At 44.5% G+C, this 15125-nt stretch overlaps 1 protein-coding gene across 2 annotated transcripts in view; it reads left to right on the top strand.

Annotated features, from left to right (window-relative positions):
- Positions 1-2042: 2042 nt before the first annotated feature.
- The window catches only part of FHL1 (four and a half LIM domains 1), an 83560-nt gene continuing 70477 nt past the window's right edge, over positions 2043-15125 (top strand). The window contains exon 1 of one of the 2 annotated variants that reach the window (XM_049872943.1): positions 2043-2152. The gene's annotated coding sequence lies outside the window, so the exon portion shown is untranslated. The remainder of the gene's footprint in view (positions 2153-15125) is intronic. The other variant, XM_049872945.1, reaches the window with a different exon arrangement.

The following is a 15125-nucleotide window of genomic DNA, read 5'->3' as shown; positions in this document are numbered from 1 at the left end:
ATGTCTGCGGAAGAGAGGAAGGGAGGAAAGACGTGGGGGAGGGAAGAAGGAAGGAAGCAAGAAGGAAGGGGGTTGGGGAAGAAGGAAGAATGGCCAAAAAGAGGGCAAAGAAGGGAGGGGGCTGGGGAGGTCTGAACCACAACTAACATTGACTCAGTGCCAAAGAGTGGCCAGAAGTTTCCCTGGGAGAGGGCCCTTGGTCCAGTGCCTTCCATCTTGAGTACCTCTTATCTGTTTCTTTTGAGCTGGGGGCAGGGCTGGTATTGGGTGGAAACCACCTGCGGAATAGCTGATTGGCCAGGATGGGGTGAGTCTGCTAACCTTTTTCTCAAGCAAGTGTAGAATTAAATACACACACACAAATGAATGCAAGTAAAAGTGGCAAAATCTGAGTAAGACTGGTGAATTGTACTACTGTCAACGTTCTGGTTGTGATCTTGTACTATAGTTTTGCATTGGGGGAAAGTAGGTAAAGGGTACACGGGGACCTCTCTGTATTTCTTAACAAATGCATGTGAATCTACAATTATCTCAATAGAACAAAAGATTAATTAAAAGAAATATAAATCAGATCATGTCATGCCCCTACGTCAATTCATTCACTCAATGGCTTCCCGTTGATTTTGGAATAAAATGGAAACTTCTACCCATGGAAGATGATGCATTCCACGATTTGGTCCCTGTCAATCTGTCCAACCTTATATTGTGCCACTCTCCCCAGCTTTCCCGGTGCCAATCACAATTCCCATCAAGATTTGTCCCTCCCTTCTGGCTTTCATACATTTGCTCCCTCTTTCTGGAAGGATTTTTCCCTGGCTTTTCATAAGGTTGCTTCTTTCATAACTTTCAGCTTAAAGGCCACCTCCTCCCTTCCCAACTACACTAATTTGCACTGGTGGCGTAGTGGTTAAATGCTATTGCTGCTAACCAAAGGGTCAGCGGTTCAAAACCACCAGGCGCTCCTTGGAAACTCTATGGGGCAGTTCTACCCTGACCCTGTCCTATAGGGTCACTATGAGTCGAAATTGACTCCACAGCAACGGGGTTCTTTTTTTTTTTTTTTTTTTGGTTTTCTTTGCCTGCAGAGGCCCTATCCGAAATTCATATCCTCACTTCTTTGTTGCTGTCTCCCCCGCTAGATTGCAAGCTCCGAGGGTATGGTGGACAGTGTCTGAGTGACTGCACTGTACCTCCAGCGCCTGGCACTGTGCTTGGCACATGGTGAGGGCTCAGTCGACTGAATGTTGAATGAATGAACGAGTTGCCTAGTACCACTTCGCCACCCGTGCTTTCCGAGTAAAGCCCTCTGGATCCTGGCATCCAGTATAAGGCGGGGGTTCCCTTTGCTTCCTCCAGCTTGTGACTCAGGGGAGGGGTCGCCGGCGGGACTCCGCAAACCAGGCGGGAACGTGATGCGCTACTGCACCTGCGGCTTGACCGGAGTGCACAGGTTAGCTGAGGCCCCTGTTGAGCCGAGCCGCCACCTTTGCTCGCCTGCCTTTGTTTCTCCCACCTCCCCTGCCCTCGCGGGGCCTGCCTGCGGTGCCTCGTGACTCCCGTCGGCCTCGAAGGCCTATGGCCTGGCGCGGCGCGAGGGAGGGGCCCCGGGCGCCCCCCGCCTGGCGCCCCCGTCGGCCCTCTGGGGCAACGCTCGTGCCCGCCTCCCGCAACAGACTTCCCGCGCCCGCGCCCTGCAGGCCTCCGGCTGGGCCTCTCCCGGGGCGGGCACGTGGCCGCGTGGGGTGCGTGGCGGCCCCCATCCCGCCGAGGGCCAACAGGCTCCGGCGCGCGCCCCCTGTACCGCAGCCCCGCCCCCGCGCGCGCTCACGCCCCCATCGCCCCCCGCGCGCTCACGCCCCCCCGCCCCCCCGCGCGCTCACGCCCCCCACCGCCCCCCGCGCGCTCACGCCTCCCACCGGTCCCCTCCCGCGCGCTCACGACCCCCGCCGCCCTCCCTCCTCGCGCGCTCACGCCCCCCGCCGCTCCTGCGCGCGCCGCCCCTGCTCCCCTCCTGCGCGCACACCCAGCGCGGCCGAGGGGCTCAGTCCGCAGTCGCCGCCGCCGTCGCCGCTGCCGCCACCGCTGCCGCCTGGGCCTCGGTGCAGGCAGCGGCGCCACCACCGAGCAGCCGCGCGGGCGAGCATCCCACGCAGTAAGCCCTTTTTCTCTAGGCATGTGCGTGCGGGGCGCCTCCCGCCGCCTGGCCCGCGTCCCGGCGGAGGCTGCCCTCCTGCCCCGCGCGGGAGCCAGCGATCCCAGTTGGCCCCTGGCACTGGCTGCCGACTTGCAGAGCTGGGTACCTGCAGCCTCGGGCCTGGACGGCCTGGCCAGGGCGAGGGGGCGCCCCGTGGCTTTGGGCTGAGGGGTTGTGAGGTCCCCTAGGCTGCGTGCCTCAGCCTCCCCGGGGCTTTCTCCACTGGGGTGGCGGTGATGGGGATGGGCCGGCTGGGGTGGAGGTGGGAGTGAAAATGGGGGCTCTCCCTGCTTTCCTCTGCGGGAATGGTGGGGCGTGGGGAGGGAGTGAGGGGGGACTCATGGTTTTCTCCACGGGCTGGCGGGCAGTGGGGGTGGGGCGAGGTGATGGTGGGGTTGTGGGGAGCGAGTGAAGATGAGGTGCGGGGTACTCTTGCTATTTTCATCAAGGATAACTGGGATTGGGGAGGGGGCGAGGTGGGGGACGCGCCTTAGTTTTCTCCACGAGGATGGCGGGGTGGGGGTGGGGATGAGAGGGAGTGGAGGTGAGGGGGAATGCTGGGGGTATGGAGGGGCGGGGGTGGAGTGCATAGAGAATGAAGGAGGACCCCCGCTGCGGGTCTTCTCTTTAAGGGGGCGGTGGGGGGGGGAGGGGAGTTGGCGAGTGGGGGTGGGGAGAGTGAGTATTTCACCTCCAGCATGGATCTAGGGAAGCAAGAGGGAGGCTCTACCTCGGGGGTTGAGCCCTAGACCGTGGATTTTCAAAACTGCAGGGTGTGACCTTTCCGTCTAAAAAAGCATGAAATGCCTCCAAGGTGCCCTCTGTTCTAAGCTCTGGGCGAGAGGTTTCTGCCTTCGGAGTTTCTCTTGTATTCCCCGCGGCCTCTTCTGAGTTGTCCAGGACTAGGTAGAGATTTGAAAATCAGCGAGGCTAAGGGAAAGGTTGTGTGTTCAGTGCTGTATTTTCTGCGGGTTTCTCAGGTTTGTTTTTATTGCCCTTTACAGTAAAAACCCCATACCAGGGATACTCCTTGGGAAAAAAAGAACAAGGTTTATTAAGGGGAGTCCAGGTTCGGTTTTTGAATTCCCCAAAGGGCAAGAGATACCTCATTGTAGCATTTTTTTTTTTTCAGGAGGGTAGAAACAGTAGAAGAACCTTAGGTCTTTGCTGGAAGTCCCCAGTATTCTTTTAAATCATTCCATCAGGATTATCTGAGCCCCCTTTGATTTGAGTTTGGAATAGATCCAGTTTTGCTAATTGGAGCCATCATTTTGTAATTGCCTGTAGTTCTTCTCTGGGTTATCAAATCTATGGCAAGCTTATAGAACACCAGGAATAATTTTTTTCACTACCTTGATTAAGACAGTTTTAATGTAAATTTTATGTTCTTCCTTGAAAATATGCACAAGTTTGAATTATGGGCCCCTGGGAATTGTGCAAAGCCTTTCCCACCCTTTCTCATCTTCTACAGAAGGGAGCCCTCCCCATTCTTTATCCTGAAGCCTTGCAAGGGCTTCTGGGGTGGTAGTTTTGCCTTTGGAAACTCATACTCACTTTTGTTTAAGAACAATGTGCATTGAAAAGGCATCCGCCTTTATTGTGATGAAAATATATGTGCATTCACATGTTGGCTACATAAGGTTCCAATCTAGTCTTTACCTTTAGTCCTTAAAAATGCTTATTTAGCATTTGAAGAGCAAATATAATCTTTATGCAACAGAAGGTTGGTCAGATCGTTAGGGCATGATTTATGGAAACCACCTCACAATAAGTACACAGTCTAAGACAACCATATAGATTCTTCAACCAAATATGGTTTTTGAAATTCTAAGCTACTATTCCTATATTTAAGTTTTGGAGAAGAAAAGTATTTTTTCAACCAAGTCTAGATTTTTGAGTGAAACTTTGAAAAAATTTGTGTAAGATTTAAATTGGTAAAATTCCTCTCATATAAGAGCAACGCATTTGGAGTTAATTTAATTTAATATATATTTAAACTAATAGACCACTTAAAATTATTACTTGTTTACTGGCAATGTTAAACTGGAAATGTTTAAGTGGAAATGGAGCGTTTTGGACTCAAAGATTGATGACAGTGCAATTATTTCCACTATTGTTTGTGCCATTTCTAATGTTAATATGAGAGGCGTTTTGTACATAGGCAACAGTCTGAAAATAGAGTATTTTTACAATACAGTCTAAGAAAGTTAAGTGTGGTAAAATGTTCTGCAAAAAAGTGTGTTGATTGGTGATGGGTGTTAGGTTTCTCTCTAGAGAAAAAAAGCAAATGGAGTGTCTTTTACCTGGCTTGAGAACCTGTTCTCTGCCTTGTGGGACTGGAGGGGGAAAAAAATGAGTAAGTGTCAGAAATTAATGGAGGTGTGATTAAATATCTTTCTAAAATAGTCTTCAAGTTTGCTAATACCCATTTGAAAAGTAATTTGTAAATCAAGTCTTTGTGTAAGAAATTGACCCTCATCTCAACTTTTTTTTTTAATTGTAATATACACACAACACAACATTTTGTGAATTTCTACATGGTCGCCTCTGAAATTTTGACATTGAAAAGATAAGTTTGTTGAAGCAGTGGAAAGGCGCCCTGGCGGCTCAGTGGTTAAGGGCTTGGCTGCTAACCAAAAGGTTGGCGGTTCGAACTCACCAAGCACTCTGTGGGAGAAAGATGTGGCAGTCTGTTTTCACATTACAGCCTTGGAAACCCTATGGGGGCAGTTCTACTCTGTCCTAGGGTCGCTATGAGTCAGAATCAGCGGGATGCAAGGGGTTTTGTAAAAGTGGAAGCTTATCTTCTGAGACTGATCCCTGTTTTCCCGCTCTCTCGCCCCTCTCTTTTTTATATCCCCCCTCCCCCCACGCCAGCAACGATGGCTTTTGTAACCTTGTGGGAGTTGAACAAAAGCTCATGCTTGCTTGCACTTTAGGCCTCATCTATTAGGCTGCATTCCCCAACTTTTGCCTACAAAAGTTTTTGGTTAATTGAACTTTCTAATTGTCTGGATTTGGGGTAAAAAGGAGTCAGTCATAATTATTTTCTCTGAAAAGATCTTTTGTTTCCGCTCCTGTTGGATAAGAGCAAAGAAAGGTTCTTTTTTTTTTTTTGTCCACGGAGTTCTTAATTAAGCAGAATATGTGACCATTCATTTGTTCAACAAACGTTTGCTATATTACCTCCTCTGTCGGAGATTGTGCTAGGTGAGGAGCTATGCGGTGGATAATTGGATGCAGTTATTAAAATGTAAACTAGACAGTGAATTTGTTGTGACAATCAAAAGGTGCCCAGTCTTTTGGACATTAATATAGCACTTAATATATATACCTTAAACAAAGGAGCCATGGTGACACAGTGGTTAAGTGCTCAGCTGCTAACTGAAAGGTTGGCAGTTCGAACCGCTCCACAGGAGAAAGATGTGACAGTTTGCTTCCGTAAAGATTACAGCCTTGGAAACCTTATGGGGCAGTTCTACTCTGTCCTGTAGGGTCACTATGAGTTGGAATTGGCTGGACAGCAATTAGTGGGTTTTTGTTTTAAATATCTTAAACATGCTTCAGCCGTGTAAACGATGGAGCAATTCCTTTTGTGTATTAGCCACCACATACATTCTAGCGTACCTTCCCAACTAAGACATACTTTTCCATTTCAGGTAAGTATATGGTTTATTAAAACACCTTAGAATCTATGGCCTTTTCTTTTTTAAAAAATAAGTTTTGTGTAACTTCAGTAGGTCGTGGGTTCTAACTTGAATTCCTTGGGGTTTAAATTCTACATGTCTTTTTTTTTTTATTGCTGTACCTGGAGCCCTGGTGGTGGAGTGGTTAAGAGCTCAACTGCTAACCAAAAGGTCGGCAGTTTGAATCCTCCAGCCACTCCTCGGAAACCCTAAGTTTTGCTCTTGTCCTGTAGGGTCGCTATGAGTTGGAATTGGCTCAATGGCATCGGGTTTCGGTGTCACTGAGGCAATGGCCAGCCTCCCTTCTTGTGACTTAAAGCATTCTTCTGACTGCATATTGGGGCAAAACAAGGATCTTTGCATGGTCACCTTTGAATTATTGCTAATAATGGATGATGGAGCCCAGAAGAGTAGATAGCGCTAAAGCGTAGCTCCCGTAAACCTTTGGCCTCCTGCAGGGCTGCCTCCTGAGAATCTTCCAGTTGTAGATAGTGCTTGCTACACCAGTGGTTCTCAACCAGGGGCCACCTCTCCAGGGGACACTTGGTCATGTCTGGAGGCGTTTTTGGTTGTTAGAACTGCCAGTGGGGGAGTCCGAGTGTTACGGGCATTTAGTGGATAGAGGCCAGAGATGCTGCTAAACATCCTACAGTGCATAGGGCAGCCCCCTACAACAGAGTTATTCTGCCACGAATGCTGGTAGGGAAGAGGTTGGTGTAACTTCCTCAACAAATACAGTAAAACGGAACTTCAGGAGAGCAGAGAATGATGACACTGTCTTGATGTGATTGAGGAATTGGCTAAACTCACTTCACTAGCTTTAAAGGGACTAGTTCCTGTCCACCAACCTTGATAATTAAAAGAATGATATCAGCTGCCATTTATGGTACTTACTCTGGGCCAGACACCTAAACACATTACAAATTCTATTCATTTTATAAATGAGGGACCGGCTCAGAGAGGTAAAGTAACTTGACCTAACTAGGTCCCATAGCTGGTAGATGTTGGAAGTGGAAACCAAATTTAAGACTGTTGTAGTCCTTCGAAGTAGAGGGTTTTGGCCGCAATGTCATACTGTCTCCCTTGTGACATGCTCATTCAAAATCTTATTAAACAAAATTAAAAATTATTACATGTCATATATATAGGGGTGTGTGTATATGTATATATATATATGTATATACACATATATATGCACATCCACACAGCCCATTGAGCTTACTTAAGAGTAATTAAAACCCAAATGTTGAATTTGTCCATACTTGGAGAAAGTGGCAAGGGGTAGAGGGAACCAACATTGACTACAGTTGCAAAAAATATGGTGGTTGAATTTCCAGCCATTATCTAATTTGATCCTCGCAGCAACTCTGCAAAGTAGTTGTTATGATGCACATCTTACAGATTACGAATGAGAGAGGTTAGTTAAGTAACTTATCCAAGATCTCACAACTAATAAGTGTCAGAGCTGGGATTTGAACTCATGACCTGTAACTAAACCACTGTCCTCGATGCTTACTCTAAAAGTCAGGGTTTGGGGTTGACGATGGAGGGTGAGTTGAGGAGCATGCTGAGAGAAGGAAGTAACTGGTCCTGGAAGAAGTAATTTCAGAGATAACGTGTAGTAGACAGTGTATTTATCTGCGTGTGGGAAATGGAGAAGGGAATTGTGGTACCTTTGTCAACTGGTGAAAATTTAATTCAATGTGGAATTTATAATTATAGAGATCTACCCAAATCGAGATTGTGGTTGTCATTTTGGATAGCTTCCTTTTCTATCCTATCCAATTTTTCAGTGTTTTGTTAGCCGTGAAACTGGAAATTGCCTAATTGTGTTTATATCCTTTTAGCAACTCCCTTTCTACCTTTCTTAGGAGTGACCTATAGAACTTAGTGGAAACCCTGGTGGCGTAGTGGTTAAGAGCTACGGCTGCTAACCATAAAGGTTGGCAGTTCAAATCCGTGAGACGCTCCTTGCAAACCCCATGGGGCACTTCTACTCTGTCCTATGGGATCACTATGAATCGGAATCGACTGGATGGCAGTGAGTTTTTTTGTTTTTTTTTTATAGAACTGAGTAGCGACAGCATTTGGTTTTGCCTTGTTTTTACACAATTTAAACGTTTGTGTTTGCTATGGAAGTTGTTTTTACAAAAAACGGCATCAAATTCATACATGTGTTTTCCACGTGGGGGTGTGTTTTGTTTTGACAGCTAAATATTTATTTTATCTTTTGACGTGTTGTGTTTTAGGGCATAAAAAGAGGAAAAATAAAAAACAGCCCAATAGTAATCCTGTTTTGTCTGGCAAGCACTTTTTTTTTTTTTTTTTGGTGGGTAGAAGAGCCTCGTGTTTCATTTCATTTACTTTAAATTGGAAAGGAATTTTAACCATGATTCTCAAGGGCCAGGATTCTGAGGGAAAAAAGAAATGTTCTTTAGATAAAATGGATGTTTTGATTTACGCAAAGACTGTGAGCCATAAATTCTGGTTATAATAATAATCTCTTGATTCTGACTACAGCAATCAGCTACTCGGGTAATCAGCCACTGTGTATACCATCTGATTTGCCCCCCTCATTTCAGAGTAGACTTGAGAGATCTGATAAAACTTGCAAGAATGCAATAATCCATTCAAATATCTAATTTTAAATAAAAGTACCACTTTTCCAAGTAGGAAAAAATGTGGAGGATATAGAAAAGCCTGAAGAAGACAATAAAAATCACTCATAATCCACCACCTAGAAACTAGTGACAATATTTTGCCTGTTTCTAAAAAAAATGGAGTAATTTTTTAATGGTGGACTCAAGTCCATTGTAAAATCTCCAACTTATAAATCTAGTCTAAATTCTTTTTTTTTTTAACTTAACCAAAATATTTTTTGAACTATTGCTGGATCTTTAGATAGAAGCCATGGCCACAATGGGTGAAATGGAAAAGCTGCTAGGGAGCTAAAGAACTATACTCCCCCCATGTAAGCTATCTAAAGGAGCTTAAGGATTGCTGCTTAAAATTGTTCCTTTTCTTACTTGAGGAATAGAATTTCAGTGCAAATAGGGGCTATCAGTGTCCACCCCCCTTTGTTTTATAGATGAGGAAACTGAGGCTCAGAGAGGCTTAACACCTAGTCCAAGGTTCTACAATATGATAATGTCAGAGTTCTAGTTTGAATTTTTAGGTCTCCTTCATGTATAGATAACTTTTTTTAAATTTCCTAATTAAGAACTAGAAACCCTGGTGGTGTAGTGGTTAAAAGCTACAGGTGCTAACCAAAAAGTCGGCAGTTCGAATCTACCAGGCGCTCCTTGGAAACCCTATGGGCAGTTCTCTCCTGTCCTGTAGGGTCGCTACGGGTTCTAATCAACTCAGTGGCAATGGGTTTGGTTTGGTTTAATTAAGAACTCTTTAAAATCAAGAAGAACTTGTTGGTGGCCTGCCCTGCAAAAGAACAAGCTTTTATGGTTGAAATATATTAACTATACTCTAAAGTAGTCTAAAGAAGCAGCTCTGGTGGTGCAGTGGTTAAGCACTCAGCTGCCAACTGAAGGGTGGGTGGTTGGAACCCACTAACTGCTCCATGGGAGAAAGATATGGCAGTCTGCTTCTGTAAAGATTTACAGCCTTCCATTGGAAACTTTATGAGGCCTTCTACTCTGTCCTGTATGGTCACTATGAGTCAGAATCAACTTGACAGCAATGGATTAAAGTGTACTAAAAGGCTAAATACTTGGTAATTTCAGAAAATGATCAAGACAGTTGTGAGTAGTAGAGAAGTTTTTCGTATTATTTGCTTTATTCAAAGAGAACATTCGTGATGGGAAACCTCTTGCATGCATCTAACTCTATGGGGCAAGCAGAGTCCCTGGGTGGCTGCTAACTGAAAGATTGGAGTCCACCCAGAGGTACCTTGGAAGAAAGGCCTGGCAGTCTATTTCCGAAAACCCAGCCATCGAAAACCCTATGGAGCACAATTCTACTCTGACACACATGGGGTCACCATGAGTCAACTGGATGGCAACTGGTTGTGGGACAGGTACCAAGAGGTGATATCACGTATGCCTAATTCTACTCTGACACACATGGGGTCACCATGAGTCAACTGGATGGCAACTGGTTGTGGGACAGGTACCAAGAGGTGATATCACGTATGCCTATAGTTACAAAAAATGAATAGTCCTTAGAGATGTTAGTCTGAAAGACCACAATTGGGGCTATTGCTTCATGAAAGTATTTTTTCCTCGATAAAATTAGATGTCAAAATTGTGGGAAAGAGATTTTAAAGATGGCATCTGCTTCCAAATTGAGGTAGAAAGTTAAATTTTTTTTTTTTTGGCAAATGCTGGCAGTGTAGCTTCATTAAAACATACATGCACTAAGGATTGCTGTTTTAATCTGGCAGTATTAAAAAGTAAGCTGGTAAGCTTTTCTCCCTTTATTTCCCTGTCCCTTGTCATTTCTTTCTGTGGCTGTGTGGTTCACTTTCTTTTTTCTTTATTGTGCTTTAGATAAAGGTTTACAGAACAAACTAGCTTCTCATCAAACAATCAGTAAACGTATTGTTTTGTGACATTGGTTACCAACCCCACAACATGTCAACACTCTCCCTTCTCAACCTTGGGTTCCCTATTACCAGCTTTCCTGTCCCCTCCTGCCTTCTAGTCCTTGCCCCTGGGCTGGTGTGCCCATTAAGTCTTGTTTTGTTTTATGGGCCTGTCTAATCTTCGGCTGAAGGGTGAACCTCAAGAGTGACTTCATTACTGAGCTAAAAGGGTGTCGGGGCCATACTCTTGGGGTTTTTCTAGTCTGTCAGGCCAGTAAGTCTGGTCTTTTATTGTGAGTTAGAATTTTGTTCTCCATTTTTCTCTAGCTCTGTCTGGGACCCTCTATTGTGACCCCTTTCAGAACAGTCAGTGGTGGTGGCCGGGTACCATCTAGTTGTGCTGGACTCAGTCTGGTGGAGGCTGTGGTAGTTGTAGTCCATTAGTCCTTTGGACTAATCTTTTGTGCCTTTGGTTTTCTTTATTATCCCTTGTTCCAGATGGGGTGACACCAGTGGAGTATCCTAGATGGCCGCTCACAAGCTTCTAAGACCCCAGATGCTACTCACCAAACTTCTTTATGAACTATGTTATGCCAATTGAGCTAGATGTCCTCCGAGACCATGGTCCTCAGCCCAGCAGTTCAGTCCCTCAGGGAGTTTGGATGTGTCTATGAAGCTTCCATGACTTTGCTTTGGTCAAGTTCTGCTGGCTTCCCCAGTACTGTGTCCTGTCTTACCCTTCACTCTTTCTTTGGGTCTCCTTTGAGTGTGGTTCACTTGCAGGGTGACTTATTTTTCTGTCCTTCTGACTGCCCACTTCCCTTCTTCCCTGCTGTCTGTATCCACCTCCCTCTAATCACGTTCATCTGCCACTGCAGCTTTCTTATCCCCTTTGTCAGCATTACCATTAACCCATCCTGGACTAGACTAGGGCTGTTTCTCAGCTTAGGATAGGCGGGGAAGCTGATCTCCAGAGCAGGTATGGAGTGAGAAGAGCAGGCAGCACTCTATACAGAAGTGTCACTGACAAAATGGAATTAAAATATGTACAGAGATTACAAAGGCTACATTACACGTGTAAACCTGTGAACACAGAAATATCCGACTCTCTAGACAAAAAAAAAAAAAAAAAAGCCCCAGGAAATGCTAAAGCTATGTGAAATAAGGAATAGGGATACTCATTGCGAAGGGCTTACTATTTGAACAAATGAGAAAATTATACCTTTGCCTAGGGATGTGTTTTTAAATAGTTTCCTCTCCTGTTCCTCATTATTCCCTGATAATGAATATATGCATTGTCAGTTAAGCAGCCCACTCTTCACAGCTTCCTGTGGTTATGTTGCATTTCTCTTTTAAAAGTGGTTTTCATCTGTATTTAAACAACTGAGATTTGTGTGTCCCTCCTTTTTAACTACTGTACATATAAGATGCTCAGAGAGAAGATGTGTGTATACGGTTTTTTTTTTTTTAAATTGTGCTTTAAGTGAAACTTAAAATCAAGTCAGTCTCACATAAAAACCCATATACACCTTGCTACATACTCCCAATTGCTCTCCCCCTAATAAGACAGCCTGCTCCCTCCCTCCACTCTCTCTTTTCGTGTCCATTTCGCCAGCTTCTAACCCCCTCCACCCTCTCATCTCCCCTCCAGGCAGGAGATGCCAAAATAGTCTCAAGTGTCCGCCTGATCCAAGAAGCTCACTCCTCACCAGCATCCCTCTCCATCCCATTGTCCAGTCCAATCCACGTCTGAAGAGTTGGCTTTGGGAATCGTTCCTGTCCTGGGCCAACAGAAGGTCTGGGGGCTATGACCATCCGGGTCCTTCTAGTCTCAGTCAGACCATTAAGTCTGGTCTTTTTACGAGCATTTGGGGTCTGTATCCCACTGCTCTCCTGCTCCCTCAGGGGTTCTCTGTTCTGTTCCCTGTCAGGGCAATCATCAGTTGTAGCCGGGCACCGTCTAGTTCTTCTGGTCTCAGGATGATGTAGTGTCTGGTTCATGTGGCCCTTTCTGTCTCTTGGGCTCATAATTACCTTGTGTCTTTGGTGTTCTTCATTCTCCTTTGATCCAAGTGGGTTGGGACCAATTGATGCATCCTGGATGGCTGCCTGCTAACATTTAAGACCCCAGATGCCAGTCTTCAAACTGGGATGCAGAATGTTTTGTTAATAGATTTTATTATGCCAATTGACTCAGATGTCTGCTGAAACCATGGTCCCTAGACCCCTGCCCCTGCTACGCTGGCCTTCGAAGCGTTCAGTTTATTCAGGAAACTTCTTTGCTTTTGGTTTGGTTCAGTTGTGCTGACCTCACCCGTATTGTGTGTTATCTTCCCCGTCACCTAAAGTAGTTCTTATCTACTATCTAGTTTTTTTAGTTAGTGAAGACCCCTCTCCCTCTTTCCCTCCCCCCTCTCGTAACCATCAAAGAATATTTTCTTCTCTGTTTAAACTATTTCTTGAGTTCTTATAATAGTGGTCTTATACAATATTTGTCCTTTTGCAACTGACTAATTTTACTCAGGATAATACCTTCCACATTCCTCCATGTTATGAAATGTTTCACAGATTCAGCACTGATCTTATATAGTACAAACATTTTTCCATCACTAAGCCATAGTAAGGGAGCCTTGGTGGTGCAGTGGTTAATTAAGCATTTGGCTGCTAGCTGAAAGGTCGACAGTTTGAACCCACCAGCTGCTCCACAGGAGAAAGGCGTAGCAGTCTGCTTCCATAAAGATTACAGCCTCGGAAACCCAATGGAGCAGTTCTACTCTGTCCTATAGCGTCACTATGAGTGGCATTCGACTCGATGGCAAGAGGTTTTAAGCCATAGTAATGGATTTAGACATTTGAATGAACAAAACTTTTTTCAATTGTTGCTAAGAATTACCCTGTAAATGATTGTAGTTTCAAATACTTAAAAAGTGATAAAATTAATTGAAGTCCTCTTCTAGATAGCTTCTAGAAGCTAAAGTGGCACTTTAAGTTCCATGTCAAAGATTCCACAGTTTTGAATGGTCAACTCAAGCTTTAAAACCCTAGGCTCATTGCGTTCTAGACCACACGAAGCTCTACCTCTTTTTTTTTTTTTTCTGTTATGATCCTTACGGTTTCTTTCTTTTTTTAAATTGTACTTTAGATGAAGGTTTACAGAACAAACTAGCTTCTCATTGAACAACTAGTACACATTTTTTTGTGACATTGGTTACCAACCCCACGACACAACACTCTCCCTTTTCAACCCTGGGTTCCCTATTACCATCTTTCCTGTCGCCTTCTGCCTTCTTGTCCTTGCACCTGGTCTGGTGTGCCCCATTACTCTCATTTTGTTTTATGGGCCTTTCTAGTCTTCAGCTGAAGGGTGAACTTCAGGAGTGACTTCATTACTGAGCTAAAAGGGTGTTCTGGGGCCATACTCTCGGGGCTTCTGCAGTCTCCGTCAGATCAGTAAGTCTGATCTTTCTTTTTGAGTTGGAATTTTGTTCTATGTTTTTCTCCAGCTCTGTCTAGGACCCTGAAGCTCTACCTCTTCCAGCATAGTAAGCATATCTAACTATACTAAGGAAAGAAACCAAGCAGCCAAACTAATGAGGTGGAAGTTTATATAGTTGCATCTATAGATAAAGCAGTCGGCCTTTGTGAGAGCTGGTTTAAAAAAAAAACAACAACTTTATTGAGTATAATTTATGCACAATAGACTGTATCCTCTTAAAGTGTACAATTTGATGAGTTTTCACAGATGTTTATCCCTGTGAAACCGCTGCCATAATCAGGATATAGAATATTTTTGTCTCCCCAAATTTCCTCATACAACCATTGAGCTTCTTTTGTGAGAGCCATTTTCTAAACTGAAATTTGAAAGTTTGTGGAATCCTTCTCTCGCCAAAGACCAGATTTATATCCAAATCACAATTTCCTTCTGTATTTCTAAGATAAAATGATATTGCAGAGATATTATAGGTACTAAAGATAAATACTTAAGAATTTGCTTGTAGATAAATTATAGCATACTTAGTAAATAGACTTATTATATACTCAGATTGAAGGGAAATTACAACTAAAAGAGAAGCAAGCTGATAAATATAAAAGCAGTACATACATGTTCCTCTGAAGTAGTTACAGTAGGATGTCAAGTCCCCCAAGAACAAAAAATAATTTGAATTTTGCTTCACAATTATTCATAAAGGAAAGTATTCTCATTTTTTTCATAGATACATACAAACCTCCATGTCAAAAAACCAAAAACCAAATCCAGTGCCATCGAGTCGACTCCGACTCATAGCGACGCTATGGGACAGAGTAGAACTGCCCTATAGAGTTTCCAGGGAGCGCCTGATGGATTTGAACTGCCGACCCTTTGGTTGGCAGCCGTAGTACATAACCACTACGCCGCCAGGGTTTCCAACCTCCATGTAGTGTATATATATGTTGCTGTTGTTAGCTGCCATCAAATTGGCTTTGACTCATGGTGACCCATGTATAATAGAATGAAACATTGTCCAGTCCTGCACCATATTTAGGATGGTTGGTGGCCACTGTGTATTTTGAGTGCCTTACAGCCTAGGGAGCTCGTCTTCCAGCATTATATTAGACAACATTCTGTTGTGATCCATAGGGTTTTCATTCGCAAATTTTTGGAAGTAGATTGCCAGGCCATTCTTCCTAGTCTGTCTTAGCCTGGACGCTCCACTGAAACCTGTCCACT

Source organism: Elephas maximus, chromosome X (assembly GCF_024166365.1).
Source record: "Elephas maximus indicus isolate mEleMax1 chromosome X, mEleMax1 primary haplotype, whole genome shotgun sequence".
NCBI classification, from domain to species: Eukaryota; Metazoa; Chordata; class Mammalia; order Proboscidea; family Elephantidae; genus Elephas; species Elephas maximus.
The sequence above is the reverse complement of the archived record's forward strand: the minus strand, read 5'-3'. Positions and strand labels throughout refer to the sequence as shown.